The sequence below is a fragment of the Ranitomeya variabilis genome, chromosome 1 (assembly GCF_051348905.1).
Source record: "Ranitomeya variabilis isolate aRanVar5 chromosome 1, aRanVar5.hap1, whole genome shotgun sequence".
Taxonomy (NCBI): domain Eukaryota; kingdom Metazoa; phylum Chordata; class Amphibia; order Anura; family Dendrobatidae; genus Ranitomeya; species Ranitomeya variabilis.
The window spans coordinates 202,077,764-202,096,718 of NC_135232.1; positions in this window are offsets into that span (position 1 = coordinate 202,077,764).

An 18,955-nucleotide genomic window follows, 5' to 3' on the forward strand; every position below is an offset into this window, starting at 1 on the left:
ATTGTGCTGATGTAAATCAGACATGTGGGAAATGTTGTTTATTAACTATATTATGTGATATAACTCTATAATTTAAGGGCAGAAAAACTAAAAGTTTGAAAATTGCTAAATTTTCACAATTTTCGTCAAGTTTCCGTTTTTTTCACAAAAGTCATATCGAAGAAGATTTACCACTATCATAAAGTACAATATGTCATGAGAAAACAGTCTCAGAATCACCAGGATCCGTTGAAGCGTTTCAGAGTTATGACCTTATAAAGTGACAGTGGTCAGAATTGTAAAAATTGGCCCTGTCACTTAGGTGAAAACAGGCTACGGGGTGAAGGGGTTAAAAGACCAACCACTAGACTGGGAATGGGAAATCGCCTTATAGGATCTTTTCCGTGTGGTGGTTGCAATATTTGCACTTATATGATTGCAGCTGACCATGTCACTCTGCCAATTTTTCCAGGTATAATCCAAACCAAGCTTTATTCCAACTGCCAATCGAGGAATGTGATATATATTCTCATTTGCCAATGCCCAAAGATATACAGTACAGACCAAAAGTTTTTATTTACTAAGCTGCTTTTTTCTTGCCATAATACAAATTCTAACAGTCTATTCAGTGGAACTATCAGCTGTGTATCCACCAGACTTCTGGACAACACAACTGATGGTCCCAACCCCATTTATAAGGCAAGAAATCCCACTTATTAAACCTGACAGGGCACACCTGTGAATTGAAAACCATTCCCAGTGACTACCTCTTGAAGCTCATCAAGTGAATGCCAAGAGTGTGCAAAGCAGTCATCAAAGTAAAAGGTGGCTACTTTGAAGAACCTAGAATATAAGACATAATTTCAGTTGTTTCACACTTTTTTGTTAAGTATATAATTCCACATGTGTTAATTCATAGTTTTGATGCCTTCAGTGTGAATGTACAATTTTCATAGTCATGATAATACAGAAAAATCTTTAAAAGAGAAGGTGTGTCCAAACATTTGGTCTGTACTGTATGTGGGACAAACTAGCTAAGCGATCAGAAGCAGAATTCAGCAACATATCTCCAATATTGGCAAAGCAAAGGTTGACAAGGAAAAGGGTGAGCCAATTTCTTCAATTGCATCTCACTTTCTGGAACGTCATGGGAGTAGACACCACAAAATACGTGTAATGGTGTTTTATCAAGTTGTTAGTAATATTCGGGTTGGGAATACAACCAAGGAACTGCTTCGTCGGGAGTCCCGATGGATCTTCAATCTAAAGAGTATGGCCCTGGAGGTTTAAATGAGGAATTCTCATTTTATGGGTTCTACGGTTAAACATACACTAAGTTCTTATGCTATTTAATTTTTTTTTTCATTGATTTACATTTATTTTTCCTCTTTCCAGATTTTTTGTCCTTTCTGGGCCTATATATTTTGGAATTTGACCCCCATTGGACATCTTGGTCTGTCTAATTATAATCAAGCCATGTTTTGGTCACCCTGGATAAGTAGACAGTGGCATTTTTTGCTCTGATGGAAGCAGATTTCACCTACCCCGGAAAGGATCTACAGCTCACTTTTAATTTAATTTGATGTTCATAATCACTTGGACTCCATCACAAGGCTATCATTTGGACTTACCTGGACCACCTTGGACACTGTTCTGAATATTCTGATATATATACCCATTGGTTATCTTCAGAGTGCCATTAATTAATGTATATGCATTTTTCTCTACATATACAGGTCTTCATATACATATTTTTGGTTGCAGTATTATGGCTATCCTTCATCTGGGAGTTAATTTCCAATCATCGGGCTTTTTGCCAGATGCGTCCATTCACAGTACCATATCTTTATTTACATTTCTGGTGTCTTCCCCTATTTCAGTTGACCAGCCAGGTCCGATACTTATTCAACAAGCATCTGCTCTTTATATCTTGGACCATTTATTGTGGAAGAATCAGCAGCTCAGCATCATCCGAGATAAGTGTTTATGTACTATGAGATGTCATTTGACCATTCTCCCTGATTCCCTTTAGAATCATTTTTGTGCATGTGTGCATGTGTTTTTTTCCTTGCATTCTTCTAATTTTTTGCCCCAGTGTGCTTCTATGTATCGAAACCACTGCAGATGCATATCAGCCATATGTTTGACATTTTGGTCGTATATGCGCAATTTCTGTGTGGCCCCTTTTTCTTCTTTCAATTTGTTTTTTTTTCCCAATTGACTTTATTGACCATTGACGACAGACTGACACTGACAAGATGGCAGCCACCATGTGCTTTCTTTCTGTTCCATTGCCAGCTGGCTCTCTTCCAGGTGACCAATTAACCTGTTTCTACTTTTGTATATATACCTCATAATTCTGTGACACAGTACGCTATTTTCCCTGAAGAAGCCGCAGTCAGTGGGCCGATAAGCGTGGGTGTCTATCCCACACTCTCTCCGCTCCCAGCTACTATGGCTTCATCCAGGACTTGAGCATTCCTACATCTTTTGGTCTGAGTATTTGGGTTTTTGTTTCTTTCTTTTTCTTACTATCAGAAAAGGAATAGCAACTCCCCTTCCTATTTCCAATGTGGTACTGTGAATAAGCACGGTTTTTCATATGTTTATTTGACTGTGCCTTAGTTTTGTGTAGCATTATGTTGCTATCATCTGATCTATCCTTTTTGTGAGCCATATTATACAATTACTATATGGCAGCCCGATTCTAAAGAATCGGGAGTCTAGAATCCATATATACTTTATTTATTCAAATGTAAGAATAATACAATTAATAAATAATAGTAAGAAAGAACAAAACATGGCTGCACTCACCAGCTCTTGACAATTCTTGACAGTACGGCACATTTCTGATTGGTCGCTCGCGGCAGGCGGCAACCAATCAGAAAAGTGCCGCACACCACGAAGGCATATATCTTTGTCCACCCTGAGCGGGTGTAGGACGCTGGTGACGTCACTTATCTCCGGACATTATCTCCGGACAAAGCCACGGAAGTTGGCACAAATTGCCGGAAGTAGTATTCTAGGCAATTATATATTAGATTTTAATGTTATCAGTGACTGTTTACCTTTGAACGTTTATATTGTATTGTCCTGTCACCAGCCATGTGTACGATTATCGGCCGAAAGCCTCTCTGGAACCAATAATCACCCCATGTAAAGGTATCTTTATAAGTTAAAGATTCAGAATACTATGACTTTTATCATATCCTGAACAGTCAAGTTTTTTATGAACCGTTAAGGTTTTCTGGTTGAAGTAAAAAAAACTCTGAGTGTTTACAGTTTGAAACCATAAAATGTTGAAAAATTATGTCATTCTTGAGTATATCACTCAATGGTGCTCATAAACGTGTCAAATTTGATCTATAATATACTTTAATATACGTTACTTTAATCTTTAATATACTTAAGAACAGGGCCCCAAACATCACACAGGGGGTCTGAAACACCGCACAGTGGTCCAAAATATCGCTGTACTCTGCCTGGGGCCCCATATGCTGCCTGGGGCCCCTGTGCTCTGCCTGGGGCCCCATATGCTGCCTGGGGCCCCTGTGCTCTGCCTGGGGCCCCATGTTCTGCCTGGGGCCCCTGTGCTCTGCCTGGGGCCACTGTGCTCTGCCTGGGGCCCCATATGCTGCCTGGGGCCCCTGTGCTCTGCCTGGGGCCCCATATGCTGCCTGGGGCCCCTGTGCTCTGCCTGGGGCCCCATAGGCTGCCTGGGGCCCCTGTGCTCTACCTGGGACCACTGTGCTCTGCCTGGGGCCCCATATGCTGCCTGGGGCCCCTGTACTCTGCCTGGGGCCCCTGTGCTCTGCCTGGGGCCCCATGTTCTGCCTGGGGCCACTGTGCTCTGCCTGGGGCCCCATAGGCTGCCTGGGGCCCCTGTGCTCTGCCTGGGACCACTGTGCTCTGCCTGGGGCCCCATATGCTGCCTGGGGCCCCTGTGCTCTGCCTGGGGCCACTGTGCTCTGCCTGGGGCCCCATATGCTGCCTGGGGCCCCTGTGCTCTGCCTGGGGCCCCATATACTGCCTGGGGCCCCTGTGCTCTGCCTGGGGCCCCATGTTCTGCCTGGGGCCCCTGTGCTCTGCCTGGGGCCACTGTGCTCTGCCTGGGGCCCCATGTTCTGCCTGGGGCCACTGTGCTCTGCCTGGGGCCCCATAAGCTGCCTGGGGCCCCTGTGCTCTGCCTGGGACCACTGTGCTCTGCCTGGGGCCCCATATGCTGCCTGGGGCCCCTGTGCTCTGCCTGGGGCCACTGTGCTCTGCCTGGGGCCCCATATGCTGCCTGGGGCCCCTGTGCTCTGCCTGGGGCCCCATATGCTGCCTGGGGCCCCTGTGCTCTGCCTGGGGCCCCTGTGCTCTGCCTGGGGCCCCATGTTCTGCCTGGGGCCCCTGTGCTCTGCCTGGGGCCACTGTGCTCTGCCTGGGGCCCCATATGCTGCCTGGGGCCCCTGTGCTCTGCCTGGGGCCCCATATGCTGCCTGGGGCCCCATATGCTGCCTGGGGCCCCTGTGCTCTGCCTGGGGCCCCTGTGCTCTGCCTGGGGCCACTGTGCTCTGCCTGGGGCCCCATGTTCTGCCTGGGGCACCTGTGCTCTGCCTGGGGCCACTGTGCTCTGCCTGGGGCCCCATGTTCTGCCTGGGGCCACTGTGCTCTGCCTGGGGCCCCATAAGCTGCCTGGGGCCCCTGTGCTCTGCCTGGGGCCACTGTGCTCTGCCTGGGGCCCCATATGCTGCCTGGGGCCCCTGTGCTCTGCCTGGGGCCCCATATGCTGCCTGGGGCCCCTGTGCTCTGCCTGGGGCCCCTGTGCTCTGCCTGGGGCCCCATGTTCTGCCTGGGGCCCCTGTGCTCTGCCTGGGGCCACTGTGCTCTGCCTGGGGCCCCATATGCTGCCTGGGGCCCCTGTGCTCTGCCTGGGGCCCCTGTGCTCTGCCTGGGGCCCCTGTGCTCTGCCTGGGGCCCCATGTTCTGCGTGGGGCCCCTGTGCTCTGCCTGGGGCCACTGTGCTCTGCCTGGGGCCCCTGTGCTCTGCCTGGGGCCCCATATGCTGCCTGGGGCCCCTGTGCTCTGCCTGGGGCCCCTGTGCTCTGCCTGGGGCCCCATAGGCTGCCTGGGGCCCCTGTGCTCTGCCTGGGACCACTGTGCTCTGCCTGGGGCCCCATATGCTGCCTGGGGCCCCTGTGCTCTGCCTGGGGCCACTGTGCTCTGCCTGGGGCCCCATATGCTGCCTGGGGCCCCTGTGCTCTGCCTGGGTGTAAGACACTGGTGACGTCACTTATCTCCGGACATTAGCTCCGGACATTAGCTCCGGACATTAGCTCCGGACATTAGCTCCGGACAAAGCCACGGAAGTTGGCACAAATTGCAGGAAGTAGTATTCTAGGCAATTATATATTAGATGGGCATTTCCTGAAGGAAATACATGGTGCTTGAACAGCGCTACCAGCTTTACAGCAGCACTTTTCACACACGGGACTGGGGGGTGCGCTTACTTTTGCACCCGGGGCCGGGGGCGCGCTTACTTTTGCACCCGGGGGCGCACTTACTTTTGCACCCGGAGGCGCACTTACTTTTGCACCCGGGGGCGCACTTACTTTTGCACCCGGGGGCGCACTTACTTTTGCACCCGGGGGCGCACTTACTTTTGCACCCGGGGGCGCACTTACTTTTGCACCCGGGGGCGCACTTACTTTTGCACCCGGGGGCGCACTTACTTTTGCACCCGGGGGCGCACTTACTTTTGGGGCCGCACTTACTTTTGGTGGGCGGGGCTCCTCGGCCTCCGATTTGGTTGGTGGGGCCCCTCGTCCTCCGATTTGGTGGGTGGGGACCCTCGGCCTCCGATTTGGTGGGCGGGGCCCCTCGGCCTCCGATTTGGTTGGTGGGGCCCCTCGGCCTCCGATTTGGTGGGCGGGGACCCTCGGTCTCCAATTTGGTGGGCGGGGACCCTCGGCCTCCGATTTGGTGGGCGGGGACCCTCGGCCTCCGATTTGGTGGGCGGGGACCCTCGGCCTCCGATTTGGTGGGCAGGGACCCTCGGCCTCCGATTTGGTGGGCCGGGCCCCTCGGCCTCCGATTTGGTGGGCGGGGCCCCTCGGCCTCCGATTTGGTTGGCGGAGCCCCTCGGCCTCCGAGTTGGTGGGCAGGGACCCTCGGCCTCCGATTTGGTGGGCGGGGCCCCTTGGCCTCTGATTTGGTTGGTGGGCCTCCGATTTGGTGGCCGGGGACCCTCGGCCTCCGATTTGGTGGGCGGGGACCCTCGGCCTCCAATTTGGTGGGCGGGGACCCTCGGCCTCCAATTTGGTGGGCGGGGACCCTCGGCCTCCAATTTGGTGGGCGGGGACCCTCGGCCTCCGATTTGGTGGGTGGGGACCCTCGGCCTCCGATTTGGTGGGTGGGGACCCTCGGCCTCCGCTTTGGTGGGCGGGGCCGCTCGGCCTTCGATTTGGTGGGCGGGGCTCCTCGGCCTACGATTTGGTTGGCGGGGCCCCTCGGCCTCCGATTTGGTTGGCGGGGCCCCTCGGCCTCCGATTTGGTGGGCGGGGACTCTCGGCCTCCGATTTGGTGGGCGGGGACCCTCGGCCTCCGATGTGGTGGGCAGGGACCCTCGGCCTCCGATTTGGTGGGCAGGGACCCTCGGCCTCCGATTTGGTGGTCGGGGACCCTCGGACTCCGCTTTGGTGGGCGGGGCCCCTCGGCCTCCGATTTGGTGGGCGGGGTCCCTCTGCCTCTGATTTGCTGTGCGGGGACCCTCGGCCTCCGCTTTGGTGGGCGGGGCTCCTCGGCCTCCGATTTGGTTGGCGGGGCCCCTCGGCCTCCGATTTGGTTGGCGGGGCCCCTCGGCCTCCGATTTGGTGGGCGGGGACTCTCGGCCTCCGATTTGGTGGGCGGGGACCCTCGGCCTCCGATGTGGTGGGCAGGGACCCTCGGCCTCCGATTTGGTGGGCAGGGACCCTCGGCCTCCGATTTGGTGGTCGGGGACCCTCGGCCTCCGCTTTGGTGGGCGGGGCCCCTCGGCCTCCGATTTGGTGGGCGGGGTCCCTCTGCCTCTGATTTGGTGTGCGGGGACCCTCAGCCTCCGCTTTGGTGGGCGGGGCCCCTCGGCCTTCGATTTGGTGGGCGGGGCCCCTCGGCCCCCGATTTGGTTGGTGTGGACCCTCGGCCTCCGATTTGGTGGGCGGGGCCCCTCGGCCTCCGATGTGGTGGTCGGGGCCCCTCAGCCTCCGCTTTGGTGGGCGGGGCTGGGCCCCTCGGCCTCCGCTTTGGTGGGCGGGGCCGCTCGGCCTTCAATTTGTTGGGCGGGGCTCCTCGGCCTCCGATTTGGTTGGCGGGGCCCCTCGGCCTCCGATTTGGTTGGCGGGGCCCCTTATCCTCCGATTTGGTGGGCGGGGACTCTCGGCCTCCGATTTGGTGGGCGGGGACCCTCGGCCTCCGATTTGGTGGGCGGGGCCCCTTGGCCTCCGATTTGGTGGGTGGGGACCCTCGGCCTCCGATTTGGTGGGCGGGGCTCCTCGGCCTCCGATTTGGTTGGCGGGGCCCCTCGGCCTCCGATTTGGTTGGCGGGGCCCCTCGGCCTCCGATTTGGTGGGTGGGGACTCTCGGCCTCCGATTTGGTGGGCGGGGACCCTTGGCCTCCGATTTGGTGGGCGGGGACCCTCGGCCTCCGATTTGGTGGGCAGGGACCCTCGGCCTCTGATTTGGTGGGCGGGGACCCTCGGCCTCCGATTTGGTGGTCAGGGACCCTCGGCCTCCGCTTTGGTGGGCAGGGCACCTCGGCCTCCGATTTGGTGGGCTGGGTCCCTCTGCCTCCGATTTGGTGTGCGGGGACCCTCGGCCTCCGCTTTGGTGGGCGGGGCCCCTCGGCCTTCGATTTGGTGGGCGGGGCCCCTCGGCCTCCGATTTGGTTGGCGTGGACCCTCGGCCTCCGATTTGGTGGGCGGGGACCCTCGGCCTCCGATTTGGTGGGCGGGGACCCTCGGCCTCCGATTTGGTGGGCGGGGACCCTCGGCCTCCGATTTGGTTGGCGGGGACCCTCGGCCTCCGATGTGGTGGGCAGGGCCACTCAACCTCCGATTTGGTGGGCGGGGCCCCCCGGCCTCCGATTTGGTGGGCGGGGCCCCTCGGCCTCCGATTTGGTGGGCGGGGACCCTCGGCCTCCGATTTGGTGGGCGGGGACCCTCGGCCTCCGATTTGGTACGCGGGGCCCCTCGGCCTCCGATTTGGTGGGCGGGGACCCTCGGCCTCCGATTTGGTGGGCGGGGACCCTCGGCCTCCGATTCGGTGGGCGGGGACCCTCGGCCTCCGATTTGGTGGGCGGGGACCCTCGCCCTCTGATTTGGTGGGCGGGGCCCCTCGGCCTCCGATGTGGTGGTCGGGGCCCCTCGACCTCCGCTTTGGTGGGCAGGGCTGAGCCCCTCGGCCTCCACTTTGGTGGGCGGGGCCGCTCGGCCTTCGATTTGTTGGGCGGGGCTCCTCGGCCTCCGATTTGGTTGGCGGGGCCCCTCGGCCTCCGATTTGGTTGGCGGGGCCCCTTATCCTCCGATTTGGTGGGCGGGGACTCTCGGCCTCCGATTTGGTGGGCGGGGACCCTCGGCCTCCGATTTGGTGGGCGGGGCACCTCGGCCTCCGATTTGGTGGGCGGGGACCCTCGGCCTCCGATTTGGTGGGCGGGGCCCCTCTGCCTCCGATTTGGTTGGTGGGGCACCTCGTCCTCCGATTTGGTGGGCGGGGATCCTCGGCCTCCGATTTGGTGGGCGGGGACCCTCGGCCTCCAATTTGGTGGGGGGGGACCCTCGGCCTCCGATTTGGTGGGCGGGGACCCTCGGCCTCCGATTTGGTGGGCGGGGACCCTCGGCCTCAGATTTGGTGCGCGGGGCCCCTCGGCCTCCGATGTGGTGGGCGGGGCCCCTCGTCCTCCGCTTTGGTGGGCGGGGCCAGGCCCCTCGGCCTCCGCTTTGGTGGGCGGGGCCGCTCGGCCTTCGATTTGGTGGGCGGGGCTCCTCGGCCTCCGATTTGGTTGGCGAAGCCCCTCGGCCTCCGATTTGGTTGGTGGGGCCCCACGGCCTCCGATTTGGTGGGCGGGGACTCTCGGCCTCCGATTTGGTGGGCGGGGACCCTCGGCCTCCGATTTGGTGGGCAGGGACCCTCGGCCTCCGATTTGGTGGGCGGGGACCCTCGGCCTCCGATTTGGTGGGCGGGGACCCTCGGCCTCCGATTTGGTGGGCGGGGACCCTCGGCCTCCGATTTGGTGGGCGGGGACCCTCGGCCTCCGATTTGGTGGGCGGGGACCCTCGGCCTCCGATTTGGTGGGCGGGGACCCTCGGCCTCCGATGTGGTTGGCGGAGCCCCTCGGCCTCCGATTTGGTTGGCGGAGCCCCTCGGCCTCCGATTTGGTGTGTGCTCTGCCTGGGGCCACTGTGCTCTGCCTGGGGCCACTGTGCTCTGCCTGGGGCCCCATAGGCTGCCTGGGGCCCCTGTGCTCTGCCTGGGACCACTGTGCTCTGCCTGGGGCCCCATATGCTGCCTGGGGCCCCTGTGCTCTGCCTGGGGCCACTGTGCTCTGCCTGGGGCCCCATATGCTGCCTGGGGCCCCTGTGCTCTGCCTGGGTGTAGGACACTGGTGACGTCACTTATCTCCGGACATTATCTCCGGACATTAGCTCCGGACATTAGCTCCGGACATTAGCTCCGGACAAAGCCACGGAAGTTGGCACAAATTGCAGGAAGTAGTATTCTAGGCAATTATATATTAGATGCTGTGAGGGGTTGTTTTGTGGGTTTTTTAATTAGCAATTTTCAAAATTTGAATGATGGTCCCGTTAATCCAGATAGTCATACCACAGCAAACCATTAATAAATAACATTTCCCAAATGTCTGATTTACATCAGCACCATTTGTAAAATGTTATTTTATTTTGCTAGCATTTTAGGAGGATTAAAAATGTAGCAGCAATTTTTCATTTTTTCAAGGAAATTTACAAAATTTATTTTTTTAGAGACTTATCCATGTTTGAAGTGCCTTTAGGGGTCACATATATTGGGAAACCCCCAAACGTGATACCATTTTTAAATCAGCACCCCTTGATATATTGAAAACTGCAGTCAGGTAGTTTATTAACTCTTCAGGTGCTTTACAGGAATTAATGCAAAGTTGCATGACAGAAATGAAAATGTGTATTTTTATCACCTAAATGTCTCTAACTTCTGAACAGATTACTACAGTCGTTAAATTCTTAGGCCACTATTTGGTCGTGAATTGCCATCGCAAGCATCAGGACCAGACAATCATGATCTGAGGGCACCAATTTGGATAAAGAGGAAGCCCCCACACTCTGTTAACCATTTATATGATGTAGTCACTATTGACAGCAGCATGTAAGGGGTTAAACAGATATGGATGGTGCAAACACTGATCGTGGCTAATGCAGCAAGTTGTCAGCTATAGTGGACAGCCGGCAGCTGCTGAATTGTCACCTGTATGGGGAGGCTATTCTCTTATATTTCAGGTCAGTTAAAAGACATATTGGCTGTCATTAAGGGGTTAATGCAATTTTGAGTTATCTATGTATATCCGCTATGTCAGCTGGATGTCCTCATATGAACTCGAGCGTGGGAATTTTTCCCAGGCTCGAGTTCATATGAGGACATCCAGCAGAGGGCGCATCACCGCGACTCAAGGTAACTACAGGACATTCCCCTGCATTACATTAATTCACAACATTTTACAGACAGGAGCTACTGCATTAGCACAGCTCCTGGCTGTAAAATGATTTAACCCCTTCAGATGGATTTACATCGTGGGACTGACAGAACGACGGAAGGTATGGGATATTGTTGATTTTTTTTTTTACCTTTTTTTACAGGATGAGTGTCTTCAGGTTGATTACCAGTATAATAAAATATTACAACAACATGTGTCTTTATTTCATTAAAATACTTTAAAATAATGTGTGTGTGTTTTATTAACCATTTCGTACTATTGGATTAATAATGGATATGTGTCATAATTGACGCCTCTCCATTATTAATCTGGCTTAATGTCACCTTACAATAGCAAGGTGACCTTAACCCTTCATTACCCCATATCCCACAGCTACACGGGAGTGGGAAGAGAGTGGCCAAGTGCCAGAATAGGCGCATCTTCCAGATGTGCCTTTTCTGGGGTGGCTGGTGTCATGTCGGAAGCTGTTCAGACCAGGTCGTCCGACAGACAGCGGTAATTCCGCTTTTGACCACTATTTGCTCATTGGTGTCTGCTAGATTTTATCTAGCTGTTCCGGGGTTAATTTACCTAATCCTTGGATTGGAAGCTGGGCCATGCCCACTGCCTTTAAATAGTTCTCCTGATCTTTGGGCGTCACCAATTATAGCTTCTGTCTTGTGCGTTGTTATCTCGGTCTGATGAGGAGAGCTGGTGGTTGGAGATTCGTTGCTGGTGGTGTATTTTCCTTTGTCTTATTTACTCCTTCCTATATTTGTATTTATTTTGCCCTGCACATTTATTGTGTATTCCTGAGTGTCTGCGGTGTGGTGTATATTTTCCTTTATCCTTGTCTGTGCTAACTGTGGGTATTGGGGAATAACATCTTCACTGGGTGGTGGGCGGAGGTTTCAGCCTAGGGCTGAGCTCAGGAGACAGGGTGAGGTTCGAGGCCTGGACATGCACACCTTCAGTGTAAACTCCAGGTAGAGGGTCAGTCAGTATTTCCCTAGTCTGAGGGAAACTGCAGGGGCCCGGGTTATTAGCTCTCGCTCACCTAGTCTCTCCCTGACATTATAATCGGCTCAACAACACAAAAAAAAAAAAAAAAAAAAAGGGGTTTCTTTTTTTTGTGTTTTGTCATGGATCCCATGACTTCCATAACCCGCCAGTTGGAGGCGCTGTCCCTACAGGTCACGGAGTTAAGGGGGGCAGTACAGCAACAGGGACTAGCAGTGTCTAATGTGCAAGCTGGAGCGACAGGAAGAGTTGCTGAGCCTAAATCTCCTTTGCCTGAAAAATTTGCTGGGGAACGCAGTAAATTTGTTTCTTTTCGTGAAGCTTGCAAACTATATTTCCGTATGCGCCCGATATCTTCAGGTAATGAGGATCAGCGTGTGGGCCTGGTGTTGTCATTGTTGAGTGGGGATCCCCAAGCATGGGCGTTTTCTTTGCCATCTGATTCTGCTGCATTTGACTCTGTGGAGGTTTTTTTTTTCCTGTCTTGGGAAAATCTACGATGAACCTGACAAAATGGCTCTAGCAGAATCTAAGATACGCTCTATTCGCCAGGGGGAGCGAGTTGCAGAGGATTACTGTTCTGAATTTCGTCGCTGGGCGATCGATACACAATGGAATGATCCAGCATTGCGGAGTCAGTTTATACATGGGATTTCTGGAAGAGTTAAAAAAGCTCTTCTGATGTACGAGACTCCTGCTTCTCTAGATTTTGCCATGAGTCTGGTTGTCCGCATTGATCGTCGTTTGCGTCAGGGGGAGCATGTGACACCGCCTATGGGAGAGGGTTTAGGTTCACGTGAGGTTGCTGCAGGTGAGCCCACGGAGCCTATGCAAATCGCAGGGGTGTCACATGTGAAGCGTCCAGTCCCTGAGCTCAGGAAGCAGGGAGCCTGTTTTTACTGTGGTAAAACAGGTCATTTTATTAACATCTGTCCTCTGCTGCCTAAGAAAAACGCAACGGCGGAAAACTTCTAAGCTCAGAGGGTGTGGAGGAGACCAGTCTGAGCTTATGTATATCCTCCATGGTGGTTTCTCAGTGCATGCTCCCTGCTAAGGTTTTTGTTGCTGGCAGTGAGCTGCCAATTACTGTTTTTGTGGATAGTGGTTCAGCCACAAATCTCATTGATGAGGAGTTTGCGCGCACAGCAGGTTTTAGGATTGAAAAACTGTCTCATCCTATCCGTGTGGTCACCATCAATGCTGCTCCTCTCTCTCAGGGGGAGATTACTGAATTTGTGGCTGAGGTGAAACTCCACATTGGAGTTCTACATTCCGATCGGGTTACATGTAAGGTGCTCAGGAATCTTCCTGCTCAGGTGGTTTTGGGTTTTCCTTGGTTGTCTATGCACAACCCGGTAATTGACTGGAAAACTCAGGACATAATTCGGTGGAGCGAGTTCTGCCAGGTGAATTGCCTGGCCACATGTGTGGCTGCAGTGACTTCAAGCGTTCCGGAGTCACTTCAGGATTTTGTGGATGTGTTCTCTGAGAAGGGTTGTTCAGAGTTGCCGCAACATCATCCTTATGACTGTTCTATCAGGTTTAAATCAGGGGCCAAATTGCCTAAAGCAAGGATGTTTAACATCTCCGGTCCGGAGAGACAAGCGTTAAAAGATTACATTGCTGAAAGCTTGAGCAAAGGGCACATCAGGCCGTCATCCTCGCCGGTGGCAGCAGGGGTCTTCTTCGTGAAGAAGAAAGATGGCGGATTACGCCCGTGTTTGGATTTCAGGGAGTTGAACCAGATTACGGTTCGTGATCCATACCCTATGCCTCTGATACCAGATTTGTTCAGCCAGGTGGCAGGTGCTAAGTGGTTTACCAAGCTTGACCTCAGGGGGGCGTACAACCTCATAAGAGTCCGTCAAGGTGATGAGTGGAAGATGGCTTTTAAAACCCCTGAGGGTCATTTTGAAAATTTGGTGATGCCGTTTGGGTTGACTAACGCACCTGCAGTGTTCCAACATTTCATCAATGATGTATTCTCGCATGGTTTGGGGAAATTCGTTATCGTGTACCTAGATGACATTCTCATATATTCTTGCGACCGTGATACTCATTTAGATCATGTCAGGCAGGTGTTACAGCTTCTCAGAGAGAATAAGCTGTATGCTAAACTTGAAAAATGTGTATTTTCTGTTCAAGAGTTGCCTTTCTTGGGTTATATTGTGTCTGCTTCTGGTTTTAAAATGGACGCCGCTAAGGTTCAGGCGGTGCTGCGTTGGGAACGTCCTGATAACCTGAAAGCACTTCAGCGGTTCCTTGGGTTTTCTAACTACTATAGGAAATTTATCAAGGATTTTTCCATCATTGCTAAACCGCTAACTGACATGTCTAAAAAGGGTACCAATTTCTCTGTTTGGCCTGAGGCTGCTGTGCGCGCATTTGAGTTTCTTAAGAACAGTTTTGTTTCAGCCCACATTCTTGTGCAGCCAGACGTATTAAAACTAGGGTTGAGCGAAACGGGTCGTGCATTTTCATAAGTTGCCGACTTTTGGCAAAGTTGGCGTCTCATGAAACCCGACCCGATCCCTGTGCGTGGTCGGCCATGCGGTACGCGATCTTGGCGCTAAAGTCGCGTTTCGTATGACGCGTTGAGCGCCATTTTTTCAGCCAATGAATGAGCGTGGGCAGAGTGATGACATAGGTCTTAGGGGAGTGAACGCCTATCGTCATGTTATCGCTTGTGCGCAGTAGGGATTTGGAATGTGCAATACAAAATTTTCTGTGCTGGGACGGAGGGGAGAGAGAGAGAGAGAGAGAGAGAGAGAGAAAAATAAAAAAATAAAAAAATAAAAAATAAATTCCTTCATTGGGTTTCGTGTTTCGGCCGAAACCCGACTTTTCACGGTGGTCGGCCGATTTCACTCGACTCAACTTTTAAGACAGTCGGGTTTCACAAAACCCGACTCGACCCTAAAAAACTAAAGGTCGCTCAACCCTAATCAAAACCTTTTGTTGTGGAAGTCGATGCGTCTGAGGTAGGTGTGGTGGCGGTACTATCTCAAGGCTCATCTTTGAGTGGTTTACGTCCGGGCGCCTATTTCTCCAAGAAACTGTCGTCCGCCGAACGTAACTACGATATCGGCAACAGGAAGTTGTTGGCAATTAAGTTGGCCTTTGAGGAATGGCGACACTTCTTGGAGGGGTCGGTACATCAGGTAACTGTTATTACTGATCATAAGAATCTGCTGTATTTGGAGTCTGCCAAGCGTCTGTCCCCCAGGCAGGCTCGCTGGGCATTGTTTTTCACGCAGTTCAATTTTGTGGTCACTTACAGACCGGGGTCTAAAAACACTAAGGCGGATGCTCTGTCCAGGTGTTTTCCGGGGGGAGAACCTCGGGAAGATCCAGTACCCATCCTCCAAAAGGGTGTTGTGGTTTTGGCTCTCACTACCGAGGTTGAGGCTGAGATTGCCGAGGCTCAGGAGGAGGTACCATCTGAGCTTTCTGTCAACAAATCTTTTGTACCGCTTCATCTCCGCCTAAAGGTTTTGGCGGAGCATCATGATGCTGTCCTGGCTGGTCACCCAGGGGTTAGAGGTACCTTGGAGTTGGTGTCACGTCGGTTTTGGTGGCCTAAGATCCGACAGGACGTGGTCTCATACGTGTCAGCTTGTACCACGTGCACTAGGGCTAAGACGCCTCGCTCCCGTCCTGTTGGCACACTACTTCCTCTTGAGGTACCTAGTAAGCCATGGACGGAAATCTCCATGGATTTCATCACTGATTTGCCCTCATCAGCTGGAAACACGGTCATCTTGGTGATTGTTGATCGGTTTTCTAAAATGTCGCACTTTGTGTCTTTGCCTGTGTTGCCTAACGCTAAGACTCTGGCTCAAGTATTTGTGCAGGAGGTGGTCAGACTTCATGGGGTTCCGTCTGACATCGTGTCTGATAGGGGTCTCAGTTTGTGGCAAAATTTTGGAGAGCGTTTTGCTCACGGCTGGGAATCAAGTTATCTCATTCTTCGGCGTTTCATCCTCAGTCAAATGGTCAGACTGAGCGTATGAACCAAAATTTGGAACAGTACTTACACTGCTTTGTCTCTGATAACCAGGAGGAGTGGTCTACCTTTCTTCCTTTGGCTGAGTTTGCCATCAATAATCACCGCCAGGAGTCGTCTGGGGAGTCTCCGTTTTTTTGTGTTTACGGGCTACATCCTCAATTTTGTACCTTGAGTCAGAGGGGCTCTTCCGGCGTTCCGGAGGAGGACCAGTTAGGAACAAAATTGTCATCAGTCTGGAGGAGAGTTAAACAGCGCCTGTTGAGTGTGGGTACTAGGTACAAACGTGTGGCTGACAGTAGGCGTGTGCCAGGTCCGTACCTGAGTGTGGATGACTGGGTGTGGTTATCCACAAAAAACATAAGACTCAAAATACCATCCCTTAAAATGGGTCCACGGTTTATTTGTCCATTTAGGGTCACCGCCGTCATTAACCCAGTAGCGTACCGATTGGAGCTCCCTACGGTGTATAAGATACACAACGTGTTCCACAGGTCTCTTCTTAAGAAGGTGGTGGGTTCTGTGGACGCGGCGCCTATGCCACCTCCAGTCTTGGTGGATGGTAATTTGGAGTTTGAAGTCTCCAAGGTGGTTGACTCTCATGTAGTGCGTCGCACTTTACAGTACTTGGTACATTGGCGTGGTTATGGGCCTGAGGAGAGGTCCTGGGTACCAGCCTCGGACGTTCATGCTGACCAGCTGGTCAGGTTGTTTCACCGCCGTCATCCGGACAAGCCGGGTCCTATTAGCCGTGAGGGCCCTGGGGTCCCTCGTAGAAGGCGGGGTACTGTCATGTCGGACGCTGTTCAGACCAGGTCGTCCGACAGACAGCGGTAATTCCGCTTTTGACCACTATTTGCTCATTGGCGTCTGCTAGATTTTATCTAGCTGTTCCGGGGTTAATTTACCTAATCCTTGGATTGGAAGCTGGGCCATGCCCACTGCCTTTAAATAGTTCTCCTGATCTTTGGGCGTCGCCAATTATAGCTTCTGTCTTGTGCGTTGTTATCTCAGTCTGGTGAGGAGAGCTGGTGGTTGGAGATTTGTTGCTGGTGGTGTATTTTCCTTTGTCTTATTTACTCCTTCCTATATTTGTATTTATTTTGCCCTGCACATTTATAGTGTATTCCTGAGTGACTGCGGCGTGGTGTATATTTTCCTTTATCCTTGTCTGTGCTAACTGTGGGTATTGGGGAATAACATCTTCACTGGGTGGTGGGCGGAGGTTTCAGCCTAGGGCTGAGCTCAGGAGACAGGGTGAGGTTCGAGGCCTGGACATGCACACCTTCAGTGTAAACTCCAGGTAGAGGGTCAGTCAGGATTTCCCTAGTCTGAGGGAAACTGCAGGGCCCGGGTTATTAGCTCTCACTCACCTAGTCTCTCCCTGACAGCTGGGGGCAGATGTTTTTAGCCAGGGGGGCCAATACCCATGGACCCTCTCTAGGATATTAATATCTGCCCTCAGTCACTGGCTTTACCACTCTGGCGGTGAAAATTGCGCGGGAGCCCACGCAAATTTTTTCCGCAATTTAACCCTTTATTTTACAAGCTACAGCGCCCACATTTTGCACATACACACTACTAACATTATTAGTGTGGAATATGTAAAAAAAAATTGATATGAGATGGTTTACTGTATGTAACCCATGTCTCATATCCTGTCGGGTTTGTGAAGGAGAAAGAAAAAGCCGGCAATTGAATTACCGGCTTTTCACATATCTCGCGCTGAATTAAATATAAATACAGTATATATATGTGTGTCTCAATGATATATATATATATATATATATATATATATAGATAGATACTGTATATATGTTTTAATGAACATTTGAGCACATAAATCCATTAGATGTCGGTTTTGCAAGCCTGCGAGAAAATATCGCAGTACGGATGCCATACGGATTACATATGGAGGATGCCATGCGCAAAATACGCTGCCACACCCTGCCTACGGATGACATACGGATCACTATTTTGGGAACATTTCTGCGTATTACGGCCGTAAAAAATGGACCGTATTTTCATACGCTGAGTGTGACGCCGGCCATAGGTGTTGATAAGTTACCACTGCTATATATGGAATTCTGACTGAGTCTTTTTGAGATCCTCACATGGTATGATATGTGTTTTAAATGAATTTTCAATAAACTTTATTGATTTTATATTGTCAGTGTCACAGTGGTCTGTGAGTACTTTGTACTCATCTTTTGGTGGCAAAGTATATTTGTCCACTATTTTTTTGATTTCTTCAATATTATTGATGGAGAAGTAGGCATAGCAATGCTTCTGGCTGAGAGTATCTATCTATGCTTTTTGAATCTGTATTTTGATATATTTGTTACAATGCAGATATAGCAGCAGGGCTGGTTTTGTGAATAAATATTAAATTACATTGTAAGTCCAATGGATTAAAAAAAAAATAATCATATACAAAACAACCCAGTGGATATATCATAATACATATAAATAGATAGGGAGAAATTATCATGTATAAATACCCATAAGCTCCAACGAATGTTTCGCCAGGTGGCATTTTCACGGATTGGGCAGCATGTATAAGGTGGCAGGTTCCCTTTAATAACTGTGCATTATATATACTATTATAATTTTAATAATTTAGAAGGGAGAATAGCTAATTAAGTTATCCAGGATTTTCTTGACGGGAAACCCTAAGGCTAAGTTCAGTACATGAGTTTTTAATCAGTTTCTGATTTAGATTTTCTGCACTATTTCTGCACCAATTAGATAAATTAGATTTACACGTTTTCATTGCATTTTTGAGCACTTTTATTTACATGTTTTTATAGTGTTTTTTTTCTACTTCAATTTTTGTCTCCTTGTGGTATGTTGCTTTTTTCATCAAATTGCTTTATTTCGGTTATTTCCTGCTACTTTTCTTTAATAACATTTTATGATAAAAATCATATGAGGATAACATGCCACATGGAAACCCATTAAAAATGTATATGTATTTTTTGTCTGTAGATTTTCCTCATCTCATTCAAGTTTATATGGAAAACCAGCAAATTAAAGGCATATCTACTGCAAGAGAAATGGACAAATTGCGGATTTAACTAACAAATGAATGTAATTAACAGGGACTACAGTGTAGTTGCACCCACACCCTGACTGGTGTGTTAACGACTCCACCTAATAAAATAAACCAAATAGCGGTGGTATAGTGAATATGTGATATGTATCTGGTGTTATGGGTACAAGGCAGGGGATTTGTATAATAGACTCACCTA